Source organism: Silene latifolia, chromosome 2 (genome assembly GCF_048544455.1).
Source record: "Silene latifolia isolate original U9 population chromosome 2, ASM4854445v1, whole genome shotgun sequence".
NCBI lineage: Eukaryota > Viridiplantae > Streptophyta > Magnoliopsida > Caryophyllales > Caryophyllaceae > Silene > Silene latifolia.
The window spans coordinates 116,867,031-116,890,414 of NC_133527.1; the positions used below are offsets into that span (position 1 = coordinate 116,867,031).

At 36.1% G+C, this 23,384-nt stretch overlaps 1 long non-coding RNA gene across 1 annotated transcript; it reads left to right on the forward strand.

The window, feature by feature from the left end:
* The first annotated feature begins 383 nt into the window (after window positions 1–383).
* LOC141642910 (uncharacterized) lies at window positions 384–2,180 on the forward strand. Its single transcript, XR_012543531.1, has 2 exons — window positions 384–716; window positions 1,411–2,180. It is a non-coding gene; the product is annotated as an uncharacterized LOC141642910 (long non-coding RNA).
* Window positions 2,181–23,384: the final 21,204 nt, after the last annotated feature.

Below are 23,384 nucleotides of genomic sequence, written 5' to 3' on the forward strand. Positions count from 1 at the left end.
AATATTGTTATTTTTCTATTATTGTAAATATCGTATAAAAAAACCGAGTAACTCATCTAATTATTAAAACCGGGTTTCTATCTTAATACAAGTCGAGTAACCAAATAATACAAGTAATTCCGAATAATTATCTTAATAAACAAATCAAATTCCGAGTAACCAATTAATAAAAACCGAGTAACTCATCTAATTCTGAGTAACCAATTAATCTCTATACACAACCGATCATCTAATTCCGAATAACTATCTTATCTAGGGTTGTAAAAAAAATCTTGAAACACAACCTTCTCACACAACAGCCGATCAGCTCCATCTCTATACACAACCATCATAGAGATCTTCTCATTCTTCATCTAATACACAGCCGATCAATCTCTCGATCAATCTCTATACACAACTATCATAGAGATCTTCTCCTTCTTCATCTAATAAACCGTCATCTAATAAACCATCGAGATCTTCAACCCAACATCTTCAATCTAATGAACTTATCTCCTACTCATCTCCTTCTCCATCTAATAAACCATCATCTCCATCTCCATCTTCAATCGTCTCCTTCTTCATCTAATAAACCATCGAGATCTTCAACCCAGCATCTTAAGATCAATCGAGATCTTCAATGTACACCAACGACTCCATCTCCATCTTCAGTTGCCATGTTTTGATGAAAAAAGAGCGAATGTAACTGATTGTAACTTACAAGAAAAGGGCGAAAGGTAATTTTTTTGTATATTAATCTTACTTAGTATATTAATCTGCTGAAATGAAAAGCGGATGTAACTGGTTTGATCAATTGAAATCTTACTTTGTATATTAATCTGCTGGAAATGGTAAGCAATATTGAAAGGAAGTGCACTGGCTTTGAAGGGAAGTGAAGGGAAGTGCAAGCTGTAGTGTACTTCATCCGTCATCATGGTTTACAGTAGCATTTCATTGGAAATGTAGATTTTTTTTTATTATTTTTTTATTGTTCCACCAATCAAATTTGGACACATAGGAGGTCACTTAAGTGGTCAATTTGTGACCAAAGTGACCAATTTTGGTCACAAACTAACAACTTTGGTCACCAATTAAGTACCTTAATTACCCCATTAACCATGACCAAGCAAGGTCATGACCAAACAATTGACCTTGCTTGGGGATGGTCTTACGTTTCTTAACATAGTACATGTCACCATGCCGTCCATTGACAATTCTAAGATGGTTTTATTGTTGAGTTTGTGAAGTTGTCTAATACTCCCTTCATACCATATCAATGGTAACATTGGTTTTTCACACTTGTCGAGATACGTTTTGCAACGTGAATATCTTTATTTATACATTATTAAAAATTATAAAAATTTGATATTCTTATAGCATTCAAGATGATAAATCAAACAAGATATCACATGACTATATTTTGTCTTATAGATTAAGAATAATATCGAAGATTCCCTACGACCATGAATAGTGCCAAGATTCTCAATGTTACCATTGGTGTGGTATGGAGGGAATACTCTTATTCCAAATCATTTCCCAATTCCCAAGTTAGGCTCCGTTTGGCAAGACATTTCAGGTACCTGTTTTGACTAAAGTAGCTTTTTTGATAAAAAATTTAGGTAGCTTATTTTTCTGGAAGTATTTGGCAAGTAGCTTATTTGCCCAAATAAGCTACCTGAAATGAAATGCTACCTAGAGTAACATTTCACATTTCAGGTACCTAATTCTAGGTTATATTACCTTTTTACCCTTTCAATTTATAATATATTTAATAATTATTATATCCTTTTACGTCATTTTAGCAAAATAAGCTACCTTTTCAGTTAGTTTGCCAAACAATTTTTTATATAATCCGTCACCTTATCAGATCCTAATTTTTAGTTACCTTATCAGCTACCTTTTCAGGTTTCAGTTGGCTTTTCAGTTTTTAGGTACCTTTTCAGGTTTGAGCTACATTTTCAGTTCGATTTACCAAACAGAGCCTTAGTGAAAACGAAAGTGTATGTTGATCACACTTACGGGGAAACGGGATAAAAAGACTAAGGGAAATGGTTTAGAGAATATTCCAGTCTTCCTAATTAAGTTTACATATCTTTGTAATATATGTCGTAGATATTGTTTTCCTTCATTATATTATTTCTGTATCTTAGCATATTCTTTGTATATCGTAGTCTTGGTAAATAAGTCATTAGCTAACCCTATATCTCGTATCTTGTACACAACTATATATATTATACTCATCCTTCATAAATACTACTCCCTCCTATTCTATATTTTCTTCCCCTTTCATTTTTACAGAAGAAATAACAAAGTGAATTTGGACCACACAAAACACACTACCCAACATATCATTGAATTTGGACCACACAAATCATACCAAAAAAGAAAATAGGGAAAAAACCCGAATAACCGCATAAAAAAATAGGGAAGAAAATATAGAATAGGAGGGAGTATTATGCAATTCTTAACTTAAAAAAACGTCTTTCGTAATTCTCTAAACCTTAACAAGTGGAGGGAAGGGATGAGATTAAGCCAGGGATAATAAAGTAAATGAAATCATTAGTCTTTGCATTGGTGTAACACCCCGATTTATGAAGGAGCCTTTAGCAAGACATTCCCTAATAAACCGGACTGTTACCATCTCGGTTTCCCGAGGTAGTGAATAACAAATTAAACTCCAAGGCAAAATATATAATTACTTTAACTTAATTATTACAAAACCTCTTTTACATCAAATTACAAGGAACTAACATAAATGAAAGTGAAAGTCTTCTAAATGATGATCTAGCTACTAAGTCTTCTAATCCAGTGTCTCACGCCCATCAAGCTCCCAACCTATCTCATAAACCTGTCAAGCCTGCTCCCCAATATTTGGATCGTCACAGGTGTTCACGAATACACAGGGTCAACGACGAGGTTGAGTAGGGAATACAATGAAACAACAAAATATGATATGCATGCTCCTCCGTCACCTCCATCTCCATCTCAACTCATATCTCATAACCCGAACACCCACCATACCGATCCCCGAGACTATATATCGACCGTAGCCGATCTGCTACCTTCGCAACAGGACACCAGGGCAAGTCCTGCAGAACCCGCCCGGGCCTTATCACAACATCATCTTCACCACACCACATCACCACAACATCCTCCATCTCCAATGCATATGAATGCTCAAAAGAAATTAATGCAACACAATATATATATCTTTGAACCGATCAATCATAAAATCATGCTTGGTTAACAAATGTTGTGATAACTCAATACGATCAATTCAAATCAATCACCTTCCAAAAGATATGAATCATAACGTAAATCAACAGCCACGAAGCAAGTCAACGTTCACAGTCTGGTCATACGAAACACAAACAAGTCAACACAATTCAACATCAACGATAATAAGTCAAGTGTATTTCCCTACCTTTTCGCAATCCAAGCACACACAAGCAATCACTTATGATCCTTCACTTATCCATCACCTACATAATATAATTATGTATAATTACCATCTACTTAGTCAATTAATTATGCACATAACCTAGACTCATCATAACTTAATAGGAATATTAATTTAAAGAACAAACACGACTTTTCCTGATTTTCCTGCTCATGGCAGACTCGGTATAAAATGAATAACTAATTCCAGGAAATTCGAATTGATGCAAGGCCAATTGAATTGGAACCCCATGAGTCTTAGCTACAATTTATATCTAACGTGTTTTTCTCAAATTCCAAACTTAGCAAGAGTTTTCAGACTGATTTTCAAAAATTGACAGAAACCGTCGCATAAAAAAGTATTGATTCATAAAACGAGTTTGACAAATGATTCTTAAGTAAAACCAACGCCTAACTCATCTAAACTCTTTAAATTAAATATATGAAAAAGACCCAGCACCAATTCAATACCTAAATTATGTTTTAGAAGTAATATTTCAGCCTCTACTGATTTACGGACTTTTTAGATAGACGTTCACAAATAATTTCTTCAGGAAAAACTACACGGTGAAATGCTACCAATTTTCACAGGCATAAACTAGGCTTGGAATAAACATGAGTCTCTTCTTTAACGTTTTGCATCCCACGGCTTTAAGACAGGTAAAACACTCAAATAACACAGACCAATGAATCTGTAAATTGCTGTAACTATTCCATTCATTTATCTCATACAATTTATAATAAAAACCCCCAAACCAATTCTAGGGTTACGAAAATTATCCCAATACTACTATAATTATGCTAATAATTGAATAAAGAGGTAATAGGATAGTCTACTTACGAAATAGGATGAGAATAGGCTGAGAAATCCCCTCGCAATTCCTCACGCGGCTCCCTTCACACACGGCTCCCTCTTCTCTCTTTTCTCTCTTTTCTCATGGTTAAAATGAATATGGTTATAGGGAGATTACGGTTTGGTTAGATGGGTTATACATATAGGATGGGTGCTATTAAGACGATACGGGCCTAGCCTAGTTAGATTAATTAAAACCCGAGTCACATAATTACCCGAGTCACAAATACACTACACGACCCAGCTGGTAACTCGGCCTAATATAATATCATATTAAAATACCGGGTATTACAGTCTACCCTCCTTAAAAGAAACTTCGTCCCGAAGTTTACCCTCTCTACCAACCAACGCAAACGAATTACGAAACGCATATACAAAAGTATGTAAGGCACCCACCAAATTGAATATTAAACGCAGTATTACATTCCACCCTCCTTAAAATAAACTTCGTCCCCGAAGTTTAACCATAACAGAAACACATCATGTAACACTCCAACATAACCCACACAACGCATAACCAATATAGCCAAACTGAGAAATCACACATGAAAGTATAAAGATTTTACAATCCTACCCTCCTTAAACATGGTTACGTCCCCGTAACCTTCATTATTATAACAAAAGTTCTCAAACTACTGCTAACAACTGAAAGAGGATAAAAGATTCACAACTCACGTTCAAGTTAACTAATCCCTACTAAAGACAATCAATATACAAGCTCTCTCAAGGAAGCTACGATTCACTCGCTGCTGACATCGCCACGGATCGGAGCAAAAGCCATGTTGAATAACTTAAGACATTTCAGTATTAATCTAAACACTCTTTATATCAATCAATACATGCAATAAAATTCACAGGATCTGCTTGTCAATCTAATTTATACATTACTACTCAGGTTACAAAGATGAAGATGCTTAGGTGCTCACATATGGTTCATATCAAATAGCATATTTTCCAAGAAATATTGGTCGAATGACGAATGACGAATGCACATTGATTGGCAAATTTTACAAGCTTATTGGTCGAATCAGTCAAGCGAGTAAATAGCGATATTGGAAAGTTAACATACAATACTATCATACATAAAATTTCATTCTTGGTGTTAAATATATTTAAACTGCACCCAACACCATGGCATAAAAGATTAAATGTATTTAACTACACCAATTTTACAAATATTCATTACATATCATGCTAATATCAACATACCATGTTAACACACAACTCACTTAAATCACCACATTACATTTCCCGTTTTGACATTCGTAACTAACCACAACCCACTAATTCACTACATGAACGAACAACATAACTAAATTAACCCACTATTTGTGACTCCGTTCTAGCTTAATTCCCCCAGACTAGCAAATATCATGAAACCATACAACCGGACACATTGGGCCGAAATCTCATTCCGAATTTATACTCACACGACAAAATTTAACTTCATTTTCAAAACTTTTACTTTCATACTGGACGGTGAATAACTTTCTTAACATAAATCTTATAACAGAGTGGTCCATAGAATCCATTCGACTCAAAATCAGATAAACTTAACTCAATTCCTTCAAACAATACAAGCTTAGATGTCGACTCATATTTCGTAATTTACAGGTTCATCTTATTCATTTCAGTCCTATCTTTACTAATGAACGACTATTACCTCAACATCAGGATTTTAGTTGCACTTCTTTACTCAGTTATATTCACGGCTAACACGACTACAACATTTAATCGGAGACCTTTTAGATAGTACACATTCCCTGGTGACGTCTCAAAAAAAGCATACGATTCGTACCATGATGTAAAGCAAGTAACTACAAATTAACTGTGTTCAATCAAAATTTTACCTCTTTATTACAGATCTATTTATCACGGATTGCATGGTCACACAAAAGTATAAGTACCAACTCAATCACATGTTAAATTTTAAAACGATTTATCACGTCATAAGAACTAGACAAGAGTCTAACCATATAGTCAATATAAGAAGATTATTAGTTTAGATCGGAGGCACATTATAAAATTCCCTGTTAAACTCCTTACGGAACCATCGACTGTGCGTCATGAGTAATTAACTTAATAATGTAGAAGTCAAACAACTGAAATTACAATTGAGTATTAATGGTTATATGATTCACAATAACAACAAAATTACTTCCATATCACACATATGTTTAACATTTTAGCAACCATACCATTCAATTGTATCCATCAACTCAGTATAATTCATTTTCAGCAAAATAAAAGATATCGCATAAACAACTTAAACATGTACATATACCATCATATAACTTGTAAAACATTATCTATGACAAAAGATTAGCAAGGTGAACAAGTTCTCTGGTTTGCACGGTTTGAACAAATAGGCAACTCGCGGCTCAATTAAACGTAACTATAACGACTATCATTTAAACATACGCATAACATGTGAATCATCAAAGGGTTATCTCATTATAATTCATAGCGACGGTTCGAGAATATATTTCAAATATCGTAACTATATCGTAACTATATCAAACTATATTTCAAATATCGTGACAATTGCAACAATCACCTTAGCATTTCATGACAATACAACTATGAACATATCCAATAAGGAGCAACAATACTATTTTATTATCATATCATAAGTTTAGGTTCAACTTAAATAAATTAATGCAATGAAAGTAATAAGTATAACTATAGGCACACAGACTCACATAAAAGACATTAGAACTCAGATGACATCCTACATGTGTGAACATTTAGACATACTCATTACTACCATCCATGTGTAAACATTTGAACATAATTATTATAAATATTCATGCGAGTATATTAGAACAATCAAGTTAACATTTAACGCCACCAACTTTACCAAGATATGACAATATAGTTTTATATTTATATATATCCGACCACTATACAAATATGATGAACACACCAGAGATATTATAACATGCCAAGCATAAAATATGCAAACAACTGGACTCGTATAAAATATTTCACCCTCGATTAAGAATCAAATTAAGCTATTCAATTTCACTCATACTATCATGCCAACAATGTTATAAACTAAACTTTAATTTTTTTTATCACTAGTTAAGATACATAACCAATGAATATGTGTGCTACTATCATCATATAAGGACACTATAATTTCACATTAATAAGGCTCATGAAATAATCGAACAACTGCATGAAAACTCAACATAGCATTCACATTTTAAAAGTTATGATTCACGTTGTAACTTCCAAAAAAAATCACGAATAAATAACCGTTCAACGAAAACTTGAATTATATTACTTTTTATAACATACAGAGAGTTAATAATTCGTGAGAAAAAGAATGAGGTCCAAAGCACAAGAATTCATTTTTTAAAGGATTTTACAACTCAGTTGGTCCAAACAAGTATGTGACAGCAATTGGTCCGAAACTTGGGTCAGTTTGCAAAACTTACCATTTAATATAGAGACATCAAGAATTTTCGTGGCTTATCAATTTGAAAACATATGCGAATCTTCTGAACGATGGAGTTGGAATTATGCAAAAATTATTAACACAATTTAAATGAGGATTTTTACAAAATCGTTGGTCGAAACATCACTGCACAGGAACTTCCTGACCATAGCCCACTAAAATATTTATTACTCCTAATCCATATATCCTATAAGCATGAAACCAACGCCAAATGAACACTGACTCACGAGGCTATCTCTCATAAAATTTTCATCAATAGGAAATAAACAGAAAAGAAATGACAGTAAGGTCAATTAAAGAGTAAAATCAAACAAAACGAGTTTCAGCACTAGGTCATTCTTTACTATGTTACAAGCTCTTAAGAACATACTATGTATACTAACTCATCCCAACTTAAATCTCACACGTTGTACTTACGTAAACATCTATCCCATAGAATTCCTTCGCATCTCGATCTACTCCTTACATCTAAATCACGATTGCTATGACTAGAAACAAGCAATTCAATAGTGTTTCTGATTACTATCACAATACTATACTAGCATGGCTTCGGGATCACATAACCGCATATCACTAGACATAATAGCACTATCAACACGTCATTCACATCTATCCAGATAAATATCATCAATTCGCAATTATTTTCACGCTCACGATTACCACAATCCAACACTTCATTGATTATCAATCTGAACACGAAAATTTATTTCTCATCTCCACAACATCATATGATCACGTCATCATTCATACAAAATACTTACCGTGACGTTGTCCTGCAGAATGGTTAGAATATATGGGTCTCAAGGTATACATCAACTCGATTATATCCAAGGTTTTCCTTCTAACTACCCCATTCACTCAATTTTCTCTCGGGTTACCTGGTTCAAAACTGAGAGGGCAAAAGAGCACGTATTAAGGGCGCCTTCTTAACCGCACTGTGAGCTCCTAACAGTTTATTCCCAGGGGTTCATTTTATTTAGACACATCCTACGTTCATTGGGTTCATTGGTTTAGGCCTGAGGATCGTTCGCTCTGATACCACTTTGTAACACCCCGATTTATGAAGGAGCCTTTAGCAAGACATTCCCTAATAAACCGGACTGTTACCATCTCGGTTTCCCGAGGTAGTGAATAACAAATTAAACTCCAAGGCAAAATATATAATTACTTTAACTTAATTATTACAAAACCTCTTTTACATCAAATTACAAGGAACTAACATAAATGAAAGTGAAAGTCTTCTAAATGATGATCTAGCTACTAAGTCTTCTGATCCAGTGTCTCACGCCCATCAAGCTCCCAACCTATCTCATAAACCCGTCAAGCCCGCTCCCAATATTTGGATCGTCACAGGTGTTCACGAATACACGGGGTCAACCACGAGGTTGAGTAGGGAATACAATGAAACAACAAAATATGATATGCATGCTCCTCCGTCACCTCCATCTCCATCTCAACTCATATCTCAAAACCCGGAACACCCAGCCATACCGATCCCCGGTAGACTATATACCGACCGTAGCCGATCTGCCAGCTCGCAGCTGAGGACACCAGGGCAAGTCCTGCAGAACCCGCCTGGGCCTTATCACAACATCATCTTCACCACACCACATCACCACAACATCCTCCATCTCCAATGCATATGAATGCTCAAAAGAAATTAATGCAACACAATATATATATCTTTGAACTGATCAATCATAAAATCATGCCGGTTAACAAATGTTGTGATAACTCAATACGATCAATTCAGTCAATCATCTTCCAGTATATGAATCATAACGTAAATCAACAGCCACGAAGCAAGTCAACGTTCACAGTCTGGTCATACGAAACACAAACAAGTCAACACAATTCAACATCAACGATAATAAGTCAAGTGTATTTCCCTACCTTTTCGCAATCCAAGCACACACAAGCAATCACTTATGATCCTTCACTTATCCATCACCTACATAACATAATTATGTATAATTACCATCTACTTAGTCAATTAATTATGCACATAACCTAGACTCATCATAACTTAATAGGAATATCAATTTAAAGAACAAACACGACTTTTCCTGATTTTCCTGCTCATGGCAGACTCGGTATAAAATGAATAACTAATTCCAGAAAATTCGAATTGATGCAAGGCCAATTGAATTGGAACCCCATGAGTCTTAGCTACAATTTATATCTAACGTGTTTTTCTCAAATTCCAAACTTATCAAGGGTTTTCAGACTGATTTTCAAAAACTGACAGAAACCGTCGCATAAAAAGTATTGATTCATAAAACGAGTTTGACAAATGATTCTTAAGTAAAACCAACGCCTAACTCATCTAAACTCTTTAAATTAAATATATGAAAAAGACCCAGCACCAATTCAATATCTAAATTATGTTTTAGAAGTAATCTTTCAGCCTCTACTGATTTGCGGACTTTTTAGATAGACGTTCACAAATAATTTCTTCAGGAAAAACTACATGGTGAAATACTACCAAGTTTCATAGGCATAAACTAGGCTTGGAATAAACATGAGTCTCTTCTTTAACTTTTTGCATCCCACGGCTTTAAGACAGGTAAAACACTCAAATAACACAGACCAACGAATCTGTAAATTGCTGTAACTATTCCATTCATTTATCTCATACAATTTATAATAAAAACCCCCAAACCAATTCTAGGGTTACGAAAATTATCCCAATACTACTATAATTATGCTAATAATTGAATAAAGAGGTAATAGGATAGTCTACTTACGAAATAGGATGAGAATAGGCTGAGAAATCCCCTCGCAATTCCTCACGCGGCTCCCTTCACACACGGCTCCCTCTTCTCTCTTTTCTCTCTTTTCTCATGGTTAAAATGAATATGGTTATAGGGAGATTAGGGTTTGGTTAGATGGGTTATACATATAGGATATGTGCTATTAAGACGATACGGGCCTAGCCTAGTTAGATTAATTAAAACCCGAGTCACATAATTACCCGAGTCACAAATACACTACACGACCCAGCTGGTAACTCGGCCTAATATAATATCATATTAAAATACCGGGTATTACAATTGGTCACTCAACACTTCATGGTATACAAAGAAAATTGCTCATCAAAGTTAAATTTTTGGGCTTTAAATTAAAGCCCAAATTGGTAGTTGGAATAATGTGATGGTAAATCGCCCTATATATTAAGAGAATAAAACTCTCCAAAGGTTTTCCTCCAAAAGTGTCAAGCTAAATAAGGAAACAAAAATAATTCTTTTTTAAAATTATTATTATTTCATCAATATATAATATTTTAATCAAAAAATAATATTTTCGTTAAAATCTAAATTAAAATATTTTAATTAAAATAAGATAAACTCACTGTAATTTTATAAACTGTAGATTTCTAATTTTTTGTTATGTATTATTATATACTCTGTATTAGAGAATGACTTGACACATTTTGTATAAAACAAAACATTAAATTTGTATTATTGGCTTCGTAAAAAAAAAAATCATTAATAACATAATTTGAGAAAATTATTATTTGTAATCATTAGTTTTATGTTAAAGAAAAAAAAATCATTGAACATAGTTTATAACTTTACTAAATTCTCTTGATTAGTTCATAGTTCATTTTTTTCTCATATTGAAATAAAATGATGTATATAACAAATTAATGACTTATCAATTTAAAATATTTAAATAATAAATAAAAATAAAACCTCTATACATACCGCCAATGTGTGGGATCTATAGTAGTTGTTAATTATGTGTATTGTATGTGACCTGTTATTATTTGCTATCTCACTATTATAATACTCCCTCATATTCACTATTTTCTTCTCTATTTCCTTAAACTGATTATTCAGGTTTTCTTCCCCTTTCTTATTTTGGAAACTTTTACTCTTATTTTATTCATCCCTCTCTCCTATCACCAAACCCCACCTAACTCACAATTCCTTATTTAATTCATAATTATTCATTCCTCTCTCCAATTCACAAACCCCACCATCTTCCTTTATTCTTTCTTTAATCATCTCCTAAAATCTTGTGCCCATATCAAAGGGGATGAAAACCCCGACAAGGAGGGAGTATTTGTTTGGATAAAAAAAATGGAGAAAGAGGGACCGAAAAGGAAGGTGTAAGTGGAGCAAAATATGGGGATGTTTTACTTTACTAATAAAAAATAAAGGTGCTATTAGTTAGGAAGAATTTTAGTGGGAGAAACCTAGAAATAGTTTTCAAAGCTAAATTTTGACGGATCGAAAATAGATGGAAATAAAATTGCTCTAGGATATTCTATAAGAGATTATAATGGTAAAGCCGTTTTGTTAGGAGCAAAAAAGAGCGAATCTAATTGTATTCTTGTTGCTGAAGCTCTCGCTTTAAAAGAAGGAATTTTAGCAGCTAAATACTTGGGAATTTCAAATTTAACTGTGGAAGGTGATAATTTATGTGTTATCAACTCAATTCGTAGTACTTGCCAAATTCCTTCATAAATTTCTAGTATTATCAAGGATGTAAAATTAGTTCTTCAGTTCTTTGATGAAGTGATAATTAACCAATGATTTCGTGAAGCCAACAAAGTTGCCGATTTTATGGCTTCTATTGGACATTCATGTCCAACTCTTTCGAGCTGGTTTGAAAGGCGATGCCTTTAACATAACTCTATCATTCGAAAGGATGAGATAGATTGGTCCTACCTTAGAGGATCAATCTAGTTTTATTATCTTATAAAAAAAAAGGTAAAAGGGATGTCTCTTCTTACTAACCAAATAAAGAGTTAACTAGGGAAAATTCTTATTTTGCTAATCAAATTAGAGTTGACAGCGCACCAAAAAAAAAAAATAAAGAGTTGAGAATAGGACATGGGAAACATAATAAAGAGCCTGGATAAAAAAAAGGTTGACATCTCTATTATGAAATCTCCAAATTGGATTTTTCTATACCAATAAGTACTTAAGACGGATATATTCTTTTTAAGATTAAAACGGGGTAAGATACATGCCACTTGCATATATAAAGACAAGTCTTTTGCTAATACGTAATACCCGGATATTGTGGGACCCGTATAAAAACCTCGAGATGCGTGAGAGGACCATCAGACTTGATGAGGGACAACTCGGGAGTAAAGTACAGTCATACACTAGACCAAGTAAGACTTAGACTAGACCTAGTGAAACTTTAGTGGACCGAGTAGAGCGTTCAGCTGATCGAGTGGCTGGCACTCGGCCGAGTACGGTAGTACTCGACCGAGCGAGTAGCTGTAATACTACGGTTTCATGGGCTATTGGGTACTCTATCGAGTAAAGGTGTACTCTGTCGAGTAAGTTAGTTTTACGTTCTAAACAGTAAGTACTTATTGGTATAACCTTTCTATACCAATAAGTCCTTATACGATACGGTTTTATTATATGTATCAGATACGCTATACGAATTTAATTATACGGATTTCCGGATATCCGATACGAATTTACGGATATCCGATACGGTTCTTTAAAAATCGTATCGGATAAGGATCAGCAAAATATGAAACCGGATATACGGTATCCGATACGGTTGCCTTTTTTCTAGAATAAAATATTAAAATATCCAATATGTTGGTAATTAAACCTTATTAATATTAAATTTTATAAGTTATTTACTCTTATAAATTTTTAAAATATTTTAAAGTTACGAAAAAAACCAACAATCACACATGGAAAAGAAAAAAAAATATATTAAATTACATAAGTGGGGCTAAAAACCGGATATATGGTTTCCGTATATACGGAAAAACCGTATTGGATAAGGATACTAAAAAAGGAGATTCAAAAAATCGGATATTTGATACGGTTTCCAAAACCGTATCGGATATCCGGTTTTGCTCACCCAATTAAACGGGTACCTCAGTTACTCGATCGAGTAGACGGTACTCAATCAAGACCACAGTTACTCGATCGAGTTGGTTGCGTTATACGGGTTTTTGGCCGGGTTTTGATAGTAACGCGGAAAAGATATATAAAGTTTTTTCACCAGTTTCTTGTTACTTTTTAACATATTTTAAACATTTCACAAGAGAAAACAAACTACGTTGAATTTTCTCTCACATTGCTATCAAATCCAAGGGCTTGAGTCGTCGGATTCCATAGTTCTTTATACCGTTGAGACCGTCATATTGTGGGTAAGATCCTAGTACAGTTTATATATTGTTTCGTTAGTTTTGGTTAAACCCTAATTGGGTAATTTGGGGATTTTTGGGAGTATTATTGGTATTAGATTGTGATTGTATGATTATATGTTGATAGGGGGTGATTCCGTAGAGGAGCGTTTATGATCTACTGTTGTGTCGGTTGTGGTGATTGCTTTCCAGGTAGGGTTTCCTACTCAGTTATTGTATACATGATTATAAGATGGTTGTTGGTTGTTGGTTGTTGGCATACGATTATATAGTAATTGATTTGGTATTGTTGATATTGTAATTGGTTTTTTTTTGTTTGTCTGTGGTTCGCAAGGTGCGCCCTCGGCTGAGTGGAGTCACTTGCGGGAGTGGCTTCACGACCTTGACTCACCCCTTGCGGAACCCGCCACAAGAAGGGATGTGCACATTAAGGAACATGAGTTTTCGCTCGGTAAAGATGAGCGGGGCTTAGGTGGGAAAGGCTTCGGTCTCCCACTGGCGGTGTGAATTACTGATTGCGATTGGTAATCCGGCAGGACTAGATCTTCAGGCTAGTCGGATGATTGGTGATGTGACGGTGTTGGAGGATTGTGACTGTATACTTGTTGTTGTGTTGTCTTATATCGTTGTACAGTAACTGACCTCGTTTAAATGTTTAAAAACTGTGGTGATCCATTCGGGGGTGGTGAGCAGTTGTCTAGCAGGTATATTGTGGATGCGCGCGGGATTAGCTTGGGATGGGGTCACCACGCGTCTGATAGTAGTTTTTCGCTGTTGTGTCATGACATTTTATTTACCTTAGTTGGATTTTGGTTTTGGAACAGTTGTATCGTATTTCTTTTACAGTTGGTTTTATGTAATCACTTTAAATTTATTTAGTTAAAGTACGTTTCTTGATGGTCACTTTTGATTACTATGCCTCGGGTAACCGAGATGGTAGCATTCTCATGCATTAGGTGGTCTTGGTAAGGGACCTTGGTGTATAGGGGTGTTACAAAGTGGTATCAGAGCGAGGATTTTGGAACCTACAACTAATGAACCGAACGAATATAGTGATTCAAACTAAAATGAACCCGAGTAGGAGTTGTTATGAGCTAATCCAAAGACTTGGGAGACGTCCTAAAGTCGCAAAGTCGCCTTACAACTTTGAGCCGGTCACTATAGGGTGTCATGGTATTGCTATTTGTTTACTATTGTTCATATGCATATGTTGGATGAATATGGTGGATGAATATGGTGGATGAATACGTTAGATGAATATGATCGATGAATTGGTTGGAAAAGATGAAGTAAGTAATTGCATGAGAATATGAAACTTATGTGGAGAACATGTTTATGTGATGGAAGTGGATTTTCTACTGTTGTTATGTTAGTAACATGTGAATAGGGGATTTGATGTCGTATATTATGTTATTGTTTTTACGTAAAGTTATAGAATAAAAGCATGCGGGTAGTACATGATTGATAAGTTGAATATTATATGTGCATGATGGATGTCGTTGTTTGGCTTTTGCAGATAGTAACATGTGGTTAGGGATACTGGTTTGATGAGTATTAAGTTGTTTTGTTTACTTTGTTGTTGTTTAAGTTGTTTGGAAGGAAAAATCAAGTAGTTATGTTGTCCGATTATAGAGAAGTTGTCTTTAAACTGTTTTAACTTGAGATTCATATATGATATTGATGTGATTCCACTTAAAGGTGATAACTTGTCCTCTTACGATTCTAACGATAGGTCACACGCCCAAAATGATCAAGAAACCAGTGAGATATAACCGTTTTACGAAAATTGGACAGTGCTGAGAACTGCGTAGGGTACTCGATCGAGTGGCCCTTACTCGATCGAGTACACCTCTTGGTACTCGATCGAGTACCTCTTACTCGATCGAGTAACCCTGGTAATTTATTATGCGTGCTTCTGATCTTCACCTACTCAATCGAGTAGGCCGTACTCGATCTAGTGACCCCTATTTTGGGTCATATGCTTATTTTTTACCTCGTCACATATCATATTTATTTCAAAGGCGTTATTCTACTTCTTTATGCATTGTTTTACATATGTGTTGGTCCTGATGCGTAAGTTACCCAATTTTATGATGTAAAGAGTACCACCTTATGAAGGGTATGAACTTGGTGGGGAGGACGTGGGTTATATGTGGTTGTGATAAATAGTGGAAAAAGAAAAGAGAAGATTGATGAGCTTATCGAGGTAAGGAGTATATTTTGTGAGATGTGGTGAGTTATATAGTCACGTGTTGAGTAATATAAAAGTAAGTGAATATGGGCAATGGGTGAGGTAAGTTTAAGGAACGTGAGAATGAAAAGATTGAATGAGGGATACATTTGGTGGTGATTTGGGATGTTTACGGATTTATGGAGGGAGATAGTTATAACTTGGTTGGTTAAGAATATATGTAATGGAAGGTCGTTGTAGAGGGATGGAGAAGAGTGGTATATAGTGAACTTAGATAGAGTTATGCCGCGACGTGGATTTGTAGATAGTGACTGAGTTTGGGAATTTGGATTATTAAGAGGTGAGCCTAGTGTGTAATTCATTGGGTAATCAACGGTATAAACTGAAATTTTGGTTCTAATGATATAAAAGGGAGATGCAATTAATTGATGAGTAATTGTTGATTGTGTAGACTTAATGGTGGCAAGTGTGAGTGAGTAGCATGATGAGACAGAATCGGTGATAAGACAGAGTGAAACATACTGGTATGAATTAGTGGAATAAAAGGTAACCGGATTTCTAAAGAGTTAGGTAGAAGGAGTAAGGAGATGAACTATTAATTGGTATTGTTGAGTGTAAAGGGAAAGAAGGATAGAAGTAAGTAGAGAGAACGTTGACCAGAGTTAAGGAACGTAAAATTAAGGAAGTATGGAAATGTACGATAGCATCATGAGAGGGTGTGAGTTAATGGTTATATAGGAGTTTCAGGACAACATATTAGCCATGAGTTTCGAGGAATTAAGGAAAGTAAAAAGTTGGTAAAGTATCTGCACGATATGAGATCTTGGTGGTGAGTTGGGTGACGATACAATTAAGGATAGAATTAGGATGAATGTTGAGGTAAATGTTATTGACGAATTTGCTGTTTGTTAATTGGAATATTAACCGAAATAGAAATGGGTTGTTATGTTTAGAGGTGAGTGTAACAGATTTGTTATATGAAAGATGGTGGTGTTGTGATGTTATGACTAGTAGTTAAGGATGGCGTTAAATAAAGAAGATAGCCGTCCTGGAGAGGGTGATTTTGTGGAGGCCGGATTGGTATAGATGGTTGCGTGGGAGTATAAGATGTGAATATAGGAGGCATCTGCTAGTAGTTGGGTATATGGTATGGTTACATTTGTCAGGAGGTGATAGTTATGCGAATGGGAGAATGTGATATGAGGTGCATACGAGTTAGCTCGGGCGAGAGGTAACCTTTATCAGGTGGTAACTTACGTGATCTGGATTGGATAGTTAGTATCGATTATGGGTCTATGATGTATGTAAGTGTTTGTGGGAGGTCCTGTCCTCACGAGTAGTGGTATAATGCGATAGTCATAAAGTTGTTATCGTAGTGTTCCGTAATATATGTTGGGTTCGGTAACCTAAAAGGATTATATTCAAAAAGTGATAATTTGGGTGATCTGGAATGGCTAGTTATACTTGTATGTGTATTCATGATATATATAAGTGATAGTGTGAGGTTCCTACCTAATGAGTAATGGTATGGATAAGATTCATAAGATTATTGTCTGTTTATTCCATGTAATATGTTGCATTGTGATCTAGTAAAAGCGGTTTTAAGGAAGTTTTCTTGTCAAGGAAGTTATACTGAGTCAGTGTTTAAGGGATTGTATAAGTTGCGATGACTATTGATGTGGTTGTTGTGCCTCGGGTTGCGATCCGAGCATGGTACTTCATGTTGTGATGCGGGTACTTTCGCGCTGCGGTGGGCCTGTTGGTGGCGGTGTTGCGATGCCGTCATCGATTGTGGTGGATTAAACGGGATACTTATGAGATGAGTTTTCGAAAGTGTATACCAGTTATATAGATTGTTGTTTTATTTACTGCTGTTTCCTGTGAGTTTCATTTTAGACATATAGACTGTTGTTTCGTTTATTGATGTTTCTTACCAGTTTCGGCTTGAGAGTGAGGGTAGAGTATGATATGGAAGGGAGTTGCGCATGTGGTCATTGTTGTCATGGTATAGTGATATCCTGTTGATGGGACACAGTTGTGAGAGGTTGTCAGAGTACTTTTGATCTTGTTTTAGAAGAGGCATTGGTTGATATAGTTGCGGCAAGAGAATTGTGGAACGTGTGTGTGCTGAGCTGGAAGCGGCAAGTAGTTCGTAATATTTATTGGGACAGTGGGTATAGGGTGTTGGGAATTAGTATCATTTTAAGTTATGGATGAGTTTTGCGGCAATAAGATGGAGAACTTGAGGATCTAGTGAGAGTGTGTGTAACAATTGCGGATCGTGAGTTATGATTATGAAGATAAGCGCATGACTAAAGGAGTATGTTGCCTTGTTGTACTATGGAAGAGTTAGAGTATTAGTTATGATAAGGATTTTGTGGTATAGGTTAGGTGGTGTGCCAAGTGATTGGAGGCATGAGAACCGTAAGACAAAGAGAGCCCTGGATATAGGCATGGTTGTAGGTGTTGAGGTTATAAGCGGTTATCGTTGATATGCAGTGGTGATGAGGATAATGAGAAGATATAGCTAAGGATCTAGTATTAGTGGTTTACGAGGACGTAGCATTTATCGTAAGAGGAGTAGGATGCGACAAAGAGAGAGTGATGGTCGTACATGTTGCAGTATATTTGGAAGTTTGATATATTTGGAAGTTTGAGTCTTGGTGGAGAATAAAGGATGGATTTGTATTGTGGTTGATATTATTAAAGGTCATGGCAGTGCTTGTTGTAGTATAATGTTCATGGGTGTGAGTAAACTTCGATAGTGTTGATAGTTTGGGTGATGATGTTAATGAGTATCATTAAACTTCAAGGACGAATTTCATTTTAAGGGTGGTAGAATGTAACATCCCGTTTTCTGGTTGATCTCGCTTGGTGGATTGTCTTGATGTTAAATTTGCTAGTAAATAATATGTTAGTGAGACGGAGCCATATATGGCGTTTGTGGATGGTATTCAATAGTTTATGGAGTTTGCATCGAGAGGCTATGCTATAGTTGAGACGATATCGTGAGCCGTGTTGTGGAAGTAGGCATGGTTGGTGGAGTTAGTGTTAGGTGTTCTTGTCTTATAGGTTGGGTTTGAACTTCAGGGACGAAGTTCATTTTTAAGGAGCGAAGACTGTAATATTACGGTTTCATGAGCTGTTAAGTACTCTATCGAGTAAGGCTTACTCTGTCGAGAAAGTTAGTTTTGCGTTCTGGACAGTGTTTTTCCTGATTGGTTCTCGATCGAGTACCTCATTTACTCGATCGAGTTGGTTGCGTTATACGGGTTTTTGGCCGGGTTTTGATAGCAACGCGAGAATGATATATAAAGTATTTTCACCAGTTTCGTGTTACTTTTTACCTTATTTTAAATATTTCACTAGAGAAAACAAACTACGTTGAATCCTCTCTCACATTGCTATCAAATCCAAGTACCGAAGTCGTCGGATTTCAGAGTTCTTTATACCGCTGAGACCGTTTTGTTATGGGTAAGATCCTAGTATAGTTTTTATATTGTTTCGTTAGTTTTGGTTAAACCCTAATTGGGTAATTTGGGGATTTTTGGGAGTATTATTGGTATTAGAGTATGATTGTATGATTATTTGTTGATAGGGGGGTGATGTCGTAAAGGAGCGTTTCTGATCTGCTATTGTGTCGGTTGTGGTGATTGCTTTCCAGGTAAGGTTTCCTACTCAGATATTGTATACATGATTATGAGATGGTTGTTGGTTGTTGGCATAAAATTATATTGTAAGTGATTTGGTATTGTTGATATTGTAATTGGTTGTTGTTGTTTGTCTGTGGTTCGCGAGGTGTGCCCTCGGCTCAGTGGAGTCACTTGCGAGAGTGGCTTCACGCCCTTGTGGAACCCGCCATAAGAGGGGATGTCCACATTATGGAACATGGGTTTTCGCTCAGTAAAGATGAGCGGGGCTTAGGTGGGAAAGGCTGCGGTCCCTCCCTGGTGGTGTGGATTACTGATTGCGATGGGTAATATGGTAGGAGTAGACCTTCAGGCTAGTCGGATGATTGGTGATGTGACGGTGTTGGAGGATTGTGACCGTATACTTGTTGTTGTGTTGTCTTATATCGGCTTACTGTAACTTACCCCGTTTAAATGTTTTAAAACTATGGTGATCCATTCGGAGGTGGTGAGCAGTTGTCTAGCAGGTATAGTGTGGATGCGCGCGAGATTAGCTGGGGATGGAGTCACTACGCGTCTGATAGTAGTCTTCCGTTGTTGTGTCATGACATTTTATTTACCTTAGTTGGATTTTGGTTTTGGAACAGTTGTATCGTATTTCTTTTATAGTTGGTTTTATGTAATCATTTTAAATTTATTTACTTAAAGTACGTTTCTTTATGGTTACTTTTGATTATTATGGCTCGGGTAACCTAGATGGTAGCATTACCATGGATTAGGTGGTCTTGGCAAGCCACCTTGGTGTATGGGGGTGTTACAAAGTGGCACTCGGCCGAGTGGACTCGGCACTCGACCGAGTGCGGCTGAACAGTGCCCGATAAAGCCTAATTCAAGATCTTATCCTAAATCATTTTATCCTTTATTCTTATTACTCCAAATCCTCTTCCTTTGCTCTAAAACCCTCACAAACACCTTCTTATGGGATTCAAGCTTGGTTTAGAGGATTTCTCACCTTATCCTTCCTTCTTTTCACCTTGTAAGTAACTTTTGGGAGTTTTGTTATGGGTAATTAATTAGTAATTAGTATGTATAATATGGGTAATTAATGGGTAATAATAAGGGATTTTGTATTGTATAGTAATGTAGAATTTATTGTGATACTATTATGTGATTTGAATAGGATGTGACGGTTTCATGTGACGGAATCGAGTCGGATTCGGGTAGCTTATGAAGATTGCAAAAAGGAAGGTCTATCTTACTCGGTTTTGATAATTCATTCCCAAATCCTTGTTCTTGCCATTTGTTCATAGTGTGGTAAGATTATGTTCACTCTTGTCCTCTTTCGATTTAATTAGTAAACCCTAATTAATTAGTATGTGGTTTAAGAAATTAATTAGGGTTATGACTAAATTAAAGGGGTAATTAGAGGTTAATTAATATTGTTATTGTTGTAGTATTTTATACTAATAGTTAGCTATGGATTATTTAGGAGGAGACTTCATCGAGGAGCACTTCTAGTCCTTAGCTTGAAGGTTGTGGAATAATAACAAGAGGTAGAGTTTCCCTATTTAGATTTAATGATATGAATGATGTTTGGGCATTAAATAGCATTAATAACATGGTAGTTGCATTATAACATGGATAATGGTAATTAGGGTTGATGATATTATAGTGTTTGACAATATTCATACATGTGAAAAAATGGGTGAGCATTGGTATTCCTCTATTGGTAGTAAATTGCATTATAACAAGATTATTAGACATTGGTGTAAAAATGGTGAGTTAATGTTGAATTGAGGATTTATTACAAGTCATGATATTATACATTTGAAAAGCATACTTCTTGTTTGTAATTGTTATCTTATGTGGTGTTGATCTTGGAAATTGGTTGAATTTGGTATTGGTTGTAAGACATGGTTGTAGAGAAGACATTAGACGGTTGGGAAACCGTCTTACGCTTGAGTTACCTCTTAGAGCTTCCCACTCCAAGAGGGATGTGCACATTGAGGACTTGAGTTTGGAGGGACCCGTGTGGTTGAGACACATCGTCTGGCATGGGATCCAAGTCTCTCTCGGGCCCGGTACCACAGAGTGTTCCGAGTACCTAGTTGTAGTGTGGTGTCGTGGGCGTGTCCCTGACATCAGAGTGTTGTAGGTGAACACTTGAGTTGGGTGTTTCATTGTTATTGGCTTTCAATTGCATATTCATATAGTTTAGAATAGTAGTAGATCATTTATAAACATTTTTATTGTTAAAGCTAACCTTGTGTTTTAAAATGTTTGTGGTGAACCATATGGTGATTTTCGCCCATATGGGGAGCAGTGTTGACAGATAGGCTTTGCATATAGTGAGTCGGAGGCTTTGGGGAGCGGTCTTCCTTTTGTAGTGAGTCATCGCTTTTGTTATTCTAGCTTTTTGACATTAAAACTCCTTTTATTCATGATGGTTTGTATAATTGGGGTGACCTCGTGCACCCCTTAAATTTTCGTAACTTTATTTGACTTAGATACTTGATATCTTATGGCATGGACTTAAACTATTCGTCTTAGGTTTCTTTACATTCGTTTGTTCGCAATACAAACTTGTGAAACCAAGTCTTGTGACACTCTCATGTGCGGGGATTGCCTTGAGGAAGGATCCTGACTTGTGGGAGTTTTACCAAGTGGTATCAGAGCGACGATTTTGGAGCCTAAACTAATGAACCAATGAACTTAGGTGTGTCAATTTAAAATGAACCCGATTTTGAGTTGTAGAGAACTCGTGGCAAGCTTGGGAGACGTCTCAAGGTTGTACTCTTATTCTCTTAACTTGAGTCGGTCACAACACGTGTGGTAATGGGACGTTCTTGGTGCATATAGTTGTTTCATATCCTTGTTTGATACTTGTGAAGTAGTTTCTTGTTTAGTAACACTTGATGTGGTGACATGGATGATTATAGTCAAAGCTAATGAGGAACATGTTGGATGTTCATGTATGAGCATGTTGAAGTGTTAGAGTTGGTAATTTGTAAATAGGAAATTTAAATCACATGGTAATTATCGTCATGTGTATATCGTATATCACATCTATGCTTTTTATTTTCCCGTGCTTGCGTTTAGAAACATGCAAAATAGGGTTATATGTAGACTTATGTGAGTCGGAACGAGTATATCATCCTTTAGAGGTGTACTCGGTCAAGTGAAAATGGGGACTCGACCGAATTGAAGGCACCCGACCGAGTGCCAATTCCACTCGACCGCGTGGATAGTTTTCGAGATTATGGAAAATCCCTGATGTTGAAACACTCGATCGAGTAGAGGACCCACTTGACCGAGTGCGAGTCATTCGACCTAGTGGTATTACCACTTGACCGAGTAGGCTATTGAATGAAATCTGAAAACTTCTTGGAAATTTAGTAAGTCGACCGAGTGGGACAATCACTTGACCGAGTGGAGCATCACTCAACCGAGTGAAGCCCTACACTCGATTAAGTGGGCCTGTATAATGGTCAATATCGTTTGTCTCTTATCGTGGGACATGTATTGACGTTTTCTATGCTTATTGAAGAGATAAGATGACGATAACTCGTGTAAGGACTCCTTCACCGCCACTCCGTAGGTCCGAGGAGGAGGTGGACCGGATCATTGCACAAGATGAAGCTCTCACCGAAACTCTTCGAAATGTCACTAGAGAGAGGGACACGACAATGGATGCCTCG